Below are 11,871 nucleotides of genomic sequence, written 5' to 3'. Positions count from 1 at the left end.
AATATATGCATCTACATGCACTTTGCATATATTCCGCTCTCTAGTTATAACTTTGTAAATACCCTTATGAATAACATAACAAACCTTTATATTTGTGTGATGGAGAAGTTACGACGATTTCGAATATAAAATGAAATACAGAGTGTTCCATTAAACAGAAACATATGTTTGATCTGCCACAATGTGAAGCTCAAAGTTGGCTACAGTTTTTGTTAACTTTTATTGCTATCTATTACTATAGCGGACCTACTGAGCTTTATCACACTAATCAATTACCCTGTAGATAAAGGACATCGCACACATCTTATGGAAAATATAATGTCACTCAAATTCAATAAAATTTATACGAAAAGATTCGTTTTAAATCAACGGTCAAATCTTATCATTGCGCCAACTCTATATTTTCAATAATAAGAGCAGAAATTGATATAAATAAATCTGAAATCAAATGGATACGTACATAAGTTAGAGAGAGAAAAAATATTTTAAAACGCCCAAATTGTCGGTACTCCATAAATCAGAGGATTAGTTTCACTAATTCGCTTAGGCCCAGCGGGGGGTTTAAGCTCTTTTGAATAGCACCCAGAGCAATAATGATGGTAACTGACACTTTTACTGACTCAAAAATGTGATTTCGATAAACTTTAATTGCAATTTGCGCCGTAATTAATCATAATTAAGAGTTGGCGTAATGATAAGATTTGACCGTTAATTTAAAACGAATCTATTCGTATAAATTTTATTGAATTTGAGTGACATTATATTTTCCATAAGATGTGTGCGATGTCCTTTAGTGAAAAAAGTAATTTCTCCATAAATCGGTTAGGTCTCTACCCATTAAATGATTTCTCTGCATAGGTACATTAAAAATTATTTCGTGAAACATCTTTTCTCCACAAATTATTAGTTACGTCTTAATCGCGATTAATAAATTATAAGGATTTTTAGGATTAATTGACTCGATGACCTCGACATTTGTTCTCATTCGACATCGGTTAGTATTCGGGTCGTAATAGAATAGGGTCCCAAGATCCCTCTGACGATTTTTCTCTCAAAACGTCAGAATTTTATTTTCAAAACTTTTATGAACGTCCACCTTTCACCTCATACATGAGCACCGGTCGAATCACTGTTATATCCTATAACACGCTGCCTAAAGATTTATTTTTTGAGAATTTTTCCTTATCTACAAGGAATAATTTCGTAAAAAAACTCGTTTCTCCATAAATTAATTACGTCTTCATATATTTTTGCAGTTTCTTTTCCCTTTGGAAGCAGTCTGAACGCATTCTACGGTGACACTGCAGCTTTTAGGCGTGTTGTACTTACCTTCCCTGTTATTTTACGGCAAATATGTCAAAATGCTTTCACCCCCACCAGTTTGTCTTGTCGTTTGGGTGGGTGCCATATGCATTTGGACTTAGTCTGAAGTCTCCATTATATTGCTTGTGTTCTGCGATCCAGTGCCTCGAAGTCGCACAAAATATGCCTGTCTCAGATCTCCGTTGTATAGTCTCATCCCATTCAGATGTCCTTTTACTGGCGCATGCCCAGTTAGTAACCCTGTAACGATATTTAGCTGCTTTCTGTTTATTTTGCACAGTTCTGCAAATCTCTTTTCGCAGGTCCGAGGTATGAAATTCTTCCCATGACTTTGTGTGGGAATTTGTTCTCAGTATATTTCTGTTTTCGCCGAATCCAGCATCTTATTCGGTTTCTGATGCTTTTCGGTACACCCAGAGAAGATTCTAGACTGAAATATCTTGTTGCCGATCGGCTTCTGGTGAGTTCATCGGCTCTTTGATTACAGTCGATTCCTTGATGATCTGGCACCCAAACAAGTTTTACACTGTTGCTTGTCAAGTTCTTCGCGATATTACCGCACCAGTTTTAATGTAATCCTTAGATTAGGTAGAAGGCACTGTCCGATTGTGAGTAGAAATTGATTCGCTTATTGGCATCAGTACAAATATTGTTTACCCTTGCACAATGAAGGATTTCATAAATCTATGACCGGAATACAGATATTTTCTTTCCCAGTGAAACTGATGAACAACTGTGGTTGTTCTTATCATCACTTACACTCCTGTTCATAACACCAGTCCTTGAATGTCCTCTGGGGCCGTTACATAGTACCTTTCTTGTGGTTAGCTCCAGCTGCATCTTGATTCTATCTGGTGGCTATGTGATCTGTTACATCTCCCATATCTAACAAAACATGGCCTAGGTTTTCTTGAAGTCTTCTCCCATTCTCGTTTTTCCCTTTATTATGGTATGCAAGGAAGGGAGGTCCATAGCGTTTCCATTGCTATGCTTCTCATAGCAGCCGTTATGTTAAGGCAAGGAAGTCTTTGAAATTTGCCGAGCCTCAACGTTGCACCTTTGGCCATCATACCAGAGATGCATATGTTGTATATCCAATGTCCCGTCGGAGTCCCCATGTTTTGATGAGTGCGTCTCGCTACGGTTCTTCTGGTTATTCGTTCTAGAAGTTGGTTCCAGGTAAATCTCGATTATATTGGTACTTCCAGATATTCGACGTCTCCTTCCATCTTCAGATCAAACCTCCCCATTGAGATTTAATAGTCATATCGTCGGTCTAATAAGCAAATTGCTTAAGTCCATTTTTTCCGAAAATTGTTTTTTGGTGTTATCTAGTAGTAAAGGGTAAAAGCTACCGCCTGACGATTCCCATAAGCGCCATTATTATTTTATTTCGCTAAAAGAATTTTGATGAAGTCCAAACGTTCTTTCCCATTCATACGAATATTGCCTATGTCAGTGTTTCTGAAGTTGTTTTGATTGAAAACGTTAGAAAATGTAAGTAAATAAATATATTTTGATTATTATTATTATTATTAATAGGCTATTGATTATGTACTATAGAAAGGAACTACAACGTTAACGGGGTTTTATTATTTCATATGGTCAATGAATCTCTATATATGAAAAAACCGTGGAGTGCTACCATTTAAAGGGGTACGTTTTTGAGAAACGGGTGAATTAGTCCCTGGGCACAGGTTACACTAGGGTGAGTTCTATGCACTTTTGGTGCAAATACGTCTACATAAAAATTGTTCCTGGTTAAATTTCCTATCTAAATATAACTTTTTAAAGTCAAAGATACTTTTTTTTACAAAAATATATTCAAAAGAAAAAGCACAAAGAAACCCAAAAGAAAGAAATTTTGTTTTTTGTCCCATAACTTTTGTCCACGGGGATATAGGTATAGACATTGCTTCACAGAAAAAAAACTTACATATTTTCTCTTTAAAATGATGTTTGGTAGAGGTCATTAGGATTTACAGTTTTTGAAATATGATTTTTCAAAGTTCGCCACTCACAGCAATGTTGGACAATTTTCCTTGTTATTTCGCAAATATTGTTCTGTAACTTTTTTCTACGTAACTTTAGGTATATGCAATGGTACATGTAAGAGGAATAGAAATCAATTACCTTTAAAATGGTCTACTGTATAATGTTGTACGACTTCTTTTAAAGAGGTTATCTTTTTCAAGACTTTATACTTTTAACGAGTTTTTATATTTTTTACGATTATTTTTAAATTTCCCATTATAACTTTTTTTCTATATGGTATATATTATATAATAAAAAAGAAAGCTTATTCTGTTTACTTTAAAATGGTGTATTATAAAAAATTCTAGGGTTATTTTTGAATAAGATATGCTTTTTCAAATTGTAATAAGTACTTGCAACGATTTTTGATTTTAGGATTATTTTTTAAATTCCTCATTATGACTTTTTTATGTGATTGTGTGTTATGATTGAATCTTATTTTTTATAGGTAATACTTTGGATTCACTTGACTCGGCGGGGCAAACTTCAAAATATGGATTAATTCCAATATTTACTGTCAAAGCTCCTGCATCACAACCTTTGCTTGAAAAAATAGCATGTAAATGTACCAAAGGATGTACAAAAAACTGCGGTTGTAGAAAGATAGGAATAAGTTGTTCAATATTGTGCAAAGGGTGCATGTGCATGGGTACTAATTTGTGGGAACTCTAAGATAACTGAGGTGTCAGAGGAAGATATTGAAGCTAATGCTAACGAAGAGATGGACTTTGATTTGTAAAATTTTTTAAATGTCAACGTTTAATTAATTTTAACTAAAGTGATGTTTTTTAATACTAATGTTTATGAAATTTTTGGAAAAGAAATAATTTTAAATAATACTGTTAAACAAATATCAAAGAATCACTCGGTTTCCATTAGGTATTTAAATATAGATGATACACCATTTTAAAGAAGAGAAAGTAAGCCCTCTTTGTTGCGCAATATATAGATAGTATATTCATGTACAAGAAAAAAAAAGTTATAATGAGAAATTTCAAAAATAATCGTAAAAAAATGTAAAAAATAATATATTTTTTATATTAGGTATTATATAATATATTATATAATAATTTTATTTTATTTTATGTTATATTATAAAAAAAATCGTTAAAAGTATAAAAGCTTGAAAAACCATAATCTCTTTAAAAAAAATCGTACAACGTTATACAGTAGACCATTTTAAAGATAATTGATTTCTATTCCTATTACGTGTACCATTGCCTATACCTAAAGTTACGTAGAAAAAAGTTACAGAACAATATTTGCGAAATAACAAGGAAAGTTGCCCGAAATTGCTGTGAGTGGCGAACTTTAAAAAATCATATTTCGAAAACTGTAAATCCTAATGACCTCCACCAAACATCATTTTAAAGAAAAAATATGTAAGTTCTTTTTCTGTGAAGCAATGTCTATACCTATATCCCCGTGGACAAAAGTTATAGGACCAAAAACAAAATTTCTTTCTTTTGGGTTTCTTTGTGCTTTTTCTTTTGAATATATTTTTGTAAAAAAAAGTATCTTTGATTTTAAAAAGTTATATTTAGATAGGAAATTTAACCAGGAATAATTTTTATGTAGACGTATTTGTACCAAAAGTGCATAGAACTCACTCTAATGTAACCTGTGCCCAGGGACTAATTCACCTGTTTCTCAAAAACGCACCCCTTTAAATGGTAGCACTCCGCGGTTTTTTCATATATAGATGTCCATTGAACATATCAAATAATAAAATCCCGTTAACGTTGTAGTTCCTTTTAGCTATCTTATTTTGAATATAATCAATAGCCTATAATATGGATATAGTATAATAACTAGAAAGTTTGTGTAAATAGTTTGTTTAATTAATTTTGGTCAATTATGTATTGCATGTAATTAGGCAATTTTCTCTTTTTTTAACTTTTGATCAAAAGTTTTTTGTCTCTCCTGTAAAATTTTCAATTTGTGACTTAGGCAATTTGCTTATTAGACCGACGATATGCCCTCTAATTTCCTTCTTCTTGTGAAGGTTATTTTAGACTTTTGAGGAATTATGGATAATAATCCTACCTCTCTAGTCCATATTGATACTACGTTCATAACCAGATTCCACAGCAGATGTGATAATATTCTAAATAAATATTCTAAGCATGTATTCTAAACACCTTTAATTTAAATGTCTAAGTTTTCACTCTAATGGCATATAAAGCAACATAATCCTACTCTACATCCCACCAGAATGAAAACAATGGGAACCTTCTCTGGTTACACCTCCGAGGCTTCTACAATTTGCAAGCCATACGGATGCCGAGACTAAGGAAGATGAGGGAATTTTACAATATATAATTCACGTCCCATCTGTTCAGCGCGGTAAAGTTCCAACGAGAATAGTTCCCTTTGTACTCCAAACAGAGTAAAGTAAATCAAAAATGAATAACCATTTTCAATGTCGTTGCAACACGAAACTACAGCCGCGCGATATTCTAGTCCAATCAGAGAGTGCCGCAAGCACCTCTACCGGTTTCGAAACTTATTAGTCTCTCATCAGGAGGCACATATGCTGCTCTCCCCGATCCAACCAAAACAAACCCCGGCGTGCAGTCACGGATCGCAACGAACGTGACTGCACGCCGGGGTTTGTTTTGGTTGGATCGGGGAGAGCAACATATGTGCCTCCTGATGAGAGACTAATAAGTTTCGAAACCGGTAGAGGTGCTTGCGGCACTCTCTGATTGGACTAGAATATCGCGCGGCTGTAGTTTCGTGTTGCAACGACATTGAAAATGGTTATTCATTTTTGATTTACTTTACTCTGTTTGGAGTACAAAGAGAACTATTCTCGTTGGAACTTTACCGCGCTGAGCAGATGGGACGTGAATTATATATTGTAAAATTCCCTCATCTTGCTTAGTCTCGGCATCCGTATGGCTTGCAAATTGTAGAAGCCTCGGAGGTGTAACCAGAGAAGGTTCCCATTGTTTTCATTCTGGTGGGATGTAGAGTAGCATTATGTTGCTTTATATGCCATTAGAGTGAAAACATAGACTTTTGATAGCAGTTACCGCTAGGGCATCTATGCCATTTCGTTCGTTGCGATCCGTGACTGCACGCCGGGGTTTCTTTTGGTTGGATCGGGGAGAGCAGCATATGTGCCTCCTGATGAGAGACTAATAAGTTTCGAAACCGGTAGAGGTGCTTGCGGCACTCTCTGATTGGACTAGAATATCGCGCGGCTGTAGTTTCGTGTTGCAACGACATTGAAAATGGTTATTCATTTTTTACCTTTAATTTACTTCGTCTATTCCATTTAGACGAATGGCCTCATGACTACTTCAAATGGAGTATTGATGAATGCAGCAAACTCCTCTACATCGACAAAGTCCCCAGCATCATCACTTCCTTGTTTTCCAGAACGTACTCCACCACCCTTTGTACTAGATAGTGTGAAGTGATGTTTCTGTTGAACTATTGATCAAATTTAATAAATAGTCCTGGTTATCATTACTTCTCCCATGCTGCTTTCTTTGTAACTCTCTATGTGTTTCTTTTGCTGTTTTCATCAACAGAAGAAGTATTTGAAGCATTTTTAAGCTTAATTGGCTGGATTATATTGAATCCTCCCCCTTCTCGTTCTTCCATAATAATTTTAATGTATAAATGGATAAATACCTATTTGTCCACTTAAAACCGATTTTTAGTGCTTTAAAGATTGCACTCTGGGCATAACAAAAGGATTTAGAGAGAAGTAGCAATTAAAATACATTTTACGGGAGAACAGTTTATTTCAATGAGATCTTCTACATATAGGCTGCTCTTTGAAAGAGGTAACATTAAGACAATCCTCATATTTTTCCTAATATTAATTATAAGATATCTCAAAAAATAAAAAAAAATCAAAAATATGGCAAGAACGAAGAATGCAGCGCTGCATTCTTATCAAAAATTTCAGTTATACACTATTATTAATACACCAGAAGAAACAATAAGAGTAAAACATGAACTATTTCAGAAAAGAACTCCTTGTATTTTACTTATTTTAAGAATTATTACTTGTAAATTCGTTTCTAGATCTATTTTCTATTTAGTTATTCTAGAAATTACAAATGTAGGACCAGATATATCATAAATACGTGTATACATCATTATAGTGATCATTCGAAAATATACAATTAAAAAATAACAGCAGCCATTTTGTAAGGGGCGGAGCTACAATTGATACATGACAGATGGCACGGCCGTGAAGTCATAACCCTCATTTTTAAAGAGGCGCTAGAAGTTCTACACATGACACAAATGATAGATGCTGAAAGTAATCTCAGCCCACATTGTGTAAAGGACGGGGCTAGAATGTATAAGAATGCCACAAAGTGCACGACAGATAATATGAAAGTGATACAAATTACATAACCAATGACATGTAAATATGACGTTACAACAACCATTTCGTGCTGGGCGAAACTAAAATGTATATGACAGGCATTACGTGACAGATGACAGTCATTACGTGACAGACGATTGAGATGACATGCAAATCAGCTCAACATTCATTGGTTAGTGTTGGGGCGCAATTTATACTCCAAACTACCTGACAATGAGTATGGCCTCATAGCCATCATTTTGTAAGGGGTGGAACTAAGAATGCTAACAGAATACAAATACAAAATGTTCCAGTGTGTTAGTGTTTCACTGCCTACGTTTACTAATGATTTGGTATGTTGCTGAATTTTCTGTTGTGCACAACTGTTCTTTTTAGCGTATGTTTTTGCATTTTGCTAAAACTTGTAACAACCTGTAAATTGCATGAATCTGATTACGATTAGTATAATGTAGACCCAAACAATAGCTGCTTTTTCTCTCTTTGTTACATTCATCGTCGTTTCTGAATTATTGCACAAGACTGAAAGTATCTTCATGTTAAAAGTAAATCCTGTTTAGGTCTGCAGAATTACTGCAGATGCTGAAAAGTACCATCTTGTTATAGTAAAATAAATGATATTATTATACAAAGAGTTTATGATAACAAATGAATTTAAAATACTAAAAAATCATAAATTTTCAACCTAGTTATTACAAGTATAAGTTCCAGATATGCAGTTGCCTAATTACGAGATTTGCCTTTTTAGTTTTGCATACAGCCGCTTAGAGGGCGCTACCAATAAAACATTCCGACAAAAAATGTAGCCTCAATTGTTGACATACATACAGAGTTTCACTGCGATACAATAAGTCGTATAGATACAGTGAATTTTTGAAATTAGAAAGTCTGTCGAAAAATGGATCTTAGCCGAGAACATTTTCGAGCAATAATTTTTTACAATTTTCGGATTGCAACCCTAACAACACAAAACATTCCAGGAATGTACTATCAAAGTTCTATTAATGTTTGAATGTCCTGGACATTCAAGGAACATTCGGTGAACATCTTATTAAATTATTGGTGGAATGTTACCACAAGACATTCTATGAACATACTACCAATGTCCTATATTTTAAGAGAGGCCATTTACTATTCAATTTGCGTTCATTTTCAAATTTGCCGCGCGTGTATCTATTTGGGCAATCCAAACCACGTGACTTCTGGTTGGCATACAAAAAGTTAGAGGTTATGTATGTTTCTAATATCTATTTTTCATTGTTTATCGTCGTATTTTGTCTATTTTGGATTTCGTTTGCTGTATTTTGTGAACTTTATAAACTTTACCACAATGCAAAGTGATTATTTAAGGAAATTATTATTGGAAACTCCAGATGTTGGAGAAAGGTAGGGGAAACAATGTTTATTTACTGTTAATTTTTCCCTGATATTTATCAATATTGATGAATTTTGCAAGTAATAACATTATTTCTTTTATTGTTCTAGATATTTATTGAAGCTGAAAATAATTGGGGATTTAGATCCATATACAATTCAGTCAGAATTGGATTTTACAGTAAAGTGCATTCCACCAAATTACTATTATAGATATTTATACATATCTGGTGGAGTCTCACAGTTACTACTCTAAGCAGCAGATAAAAGCATACAAAAGACTTCAGGAACATAAATATTTTACAGCTGGATTTGTTTTTAAAGTTGGAAGTCATGAGCAACAACTTCATAAGTTCCTACAAGAATATTGAGGAAATCCAGCTCCTCGATACTACTGGGCAAACTAGAAGATTGAAGAGGACAAAGCCTTTTGAACTAGTTTCAGTAATAAGTGATAGTGAAAAGCAGAGCATAGTGCTTGTGTGCCTGTGTATGTTAGAATAGTTGACGATCTTGTTAGACTAGATAAGAGACGCTATGGGGTTAGCTCTTCATTTTAAGGAACAGTAGTAATTTAGGTTAAATTAAAATTGCTTATTGGTCAGTTATGACCAGATTGTAATTGTAATGTACAATTCAATACAATGAATCATCATCGTAGTGATGATTATGGAAAAAATATATGACAAGATTTTGTGCAATAAAAATGTTTATATTTATCAAGGACGTATTATTTGGTATGGCCACATATACTTCAGGTTTTATCGTCGGTGATGTGACAATACCTCCTATCTGCTTTTTCATGAATTTTGTAGGAGACGAAAAACCATTTTTAGGGTCATCTCCTGTTTTCACATGTAAATTTTGACATGTTTTGTAGTAAATAGATAGTTTAATTTACTCGAGACATGTCAAAAAATATCATATGAAAATAGGAGGTGACTGTAAAAAAAAGTTTTTCGTCTCTCTTACAAAACTCATGAAAAAACAAATCGGAGGTATTATGTCACATCAGCGACTATATGCAGGGAATGTATAAAAAATATACTGTGAATGTCCAAAGAACATTGGTAGACATTCATGGAATGTTCCAACAAGACATTCAAGGAATGTTTAAAATGCTGACAGAGTTTCCTGGGACATTTAGGGGACATTCTTGTGCTTTTGAGTACATTCCAGGAATGTTTGCAATATCCTGTGTGTACATTCTAGGAACATACATGGAATGTTTGGTGTTATTAGGGAATATGTCTCGCTAAAATGATTTCTGTGTTTAGGAATGAAGCATCACACCAGTCAACTATTTCCCGCTGGTATTGCGAATTTCAACGGGGTCTCTCCAGTCCCGACGATGAATCCAGGCCAGGTCCACCCAAAACAACAGTCACACAGCAAAACATTGATGTGGTTCGTCAGCTAATTAAGGATGACCGACGTGTAACATACCGGGAGGGAGGCATCTTTGGGCATTTCAAAGACCTCGATCCAAAAGACCCTATATGGAGAACTAGGTGTGACGAAGTTGGTTTACCGTTGGATCCCTCATTTGCTCACAGAATGTTTGAAAGAAGCCTTTAAAACAGCGATTTTGCAGGTGTCAACTGAAGACTGGAATAACTGTTTACCAATTGGTTTGAACTTATGCAAAAGTGTATTGACCTTGGTGGGACATGGAAAGCAATAAAGTGCTAGTCGATATATTTTTTGTCTTTATTATGGCTATATGCAAAACTAAAAAGACAACCCTCGCCTCGTATTAAAAAGTATAAAAACCTATTTTATTCGAACATTTTACTCTTATTTCCCCTCTATTACAACTAGGACTTGACAATTTCCGAACACTCAATATTCACTATCCAAAGAAAACTACAAAATAGTTTTCCACTTACAAAAATATCCTCTAACTAAAAGCTCACAGATGCTTCTTTGAACATAACTATGGTAATTATGATAGTTTCTGGATTAAAGAAAGTAATCATTTAAAACTGCGAAAATAAAAATATTCTTCGTCATTTTTAATAATCTGACAAAGTCATTACGATTTCTGCACGAATATTCGAATATTTCCTGACTGATGCCGAGTACTAAAATTTTAAATTTTTTATAATTATTTATATGTTAACGAGACACTATTATAGACGGAGAGGTAGCGCTGAAAAATCTCTTTGAATTTACTAATACTAAATTTTTCACAGTTGATTACTGTGATTGTGTAGAGATACATACCTACTGCGGTGGGTCAAGCGAAAGGGGTTACTGAGAGGGTATCAAAGTTACTTTCCTACGAAGGTAATTAAATCCATTTACTAAGGCTGAAAATCAGTACACACATACTAAACTGAATATAAATAAAAGTTATTATAGTCGGTCAGCTGTATGACGGGACAGAGCCGGTCGGTCATTCCCAATGAATGTACAGGGTTATTCACTATATTTTGACCCCCTTGTAAATTGCTTTATTTACAGAATTAGAAAAAAATGTAAAATACAAAAGTTATTCGATTTTTTAATTATGATTTTTGACATATATACCGTACTAGTGACGACATCCATCTGGGCGTGATGACGTAATAGACTATTTTTTTTACATGAGAATAGGGGTCGTGTGCTAGCTCATTTGAAAGATTATTCAGTTCTCTATACAGTACTATAAATATTAAGATCATTACTTATACAGGGTGTGCAAAATTTTTTTTAATTATTAATTAAACAATTATTTTAATTAAAAAAAATTTTTGGACACCCTGTATAATTAATCATGTTAATGTTTATACTACTGAATAGGGAAT

Source organism: Diabrotica virgifera, chromosome 1 (assembly GCF_917563875.1).
Source record: "Diabrotica virgifera virgifera chromosome 1, PGI_DIABVI_V3a".
NCBI classification, from domain to species: domain Eukaryota; kingdom Metazoa; phylum Arthropoda; class Insecta; order Coleoptera; family Chrysomelidae; genus Diabrotica; species Diabrotica virgifera.
The sequence above is the reverse complement of the archived record's forward strand: the minus strand, read 5'-3'. Positions refer to the sequence as shown.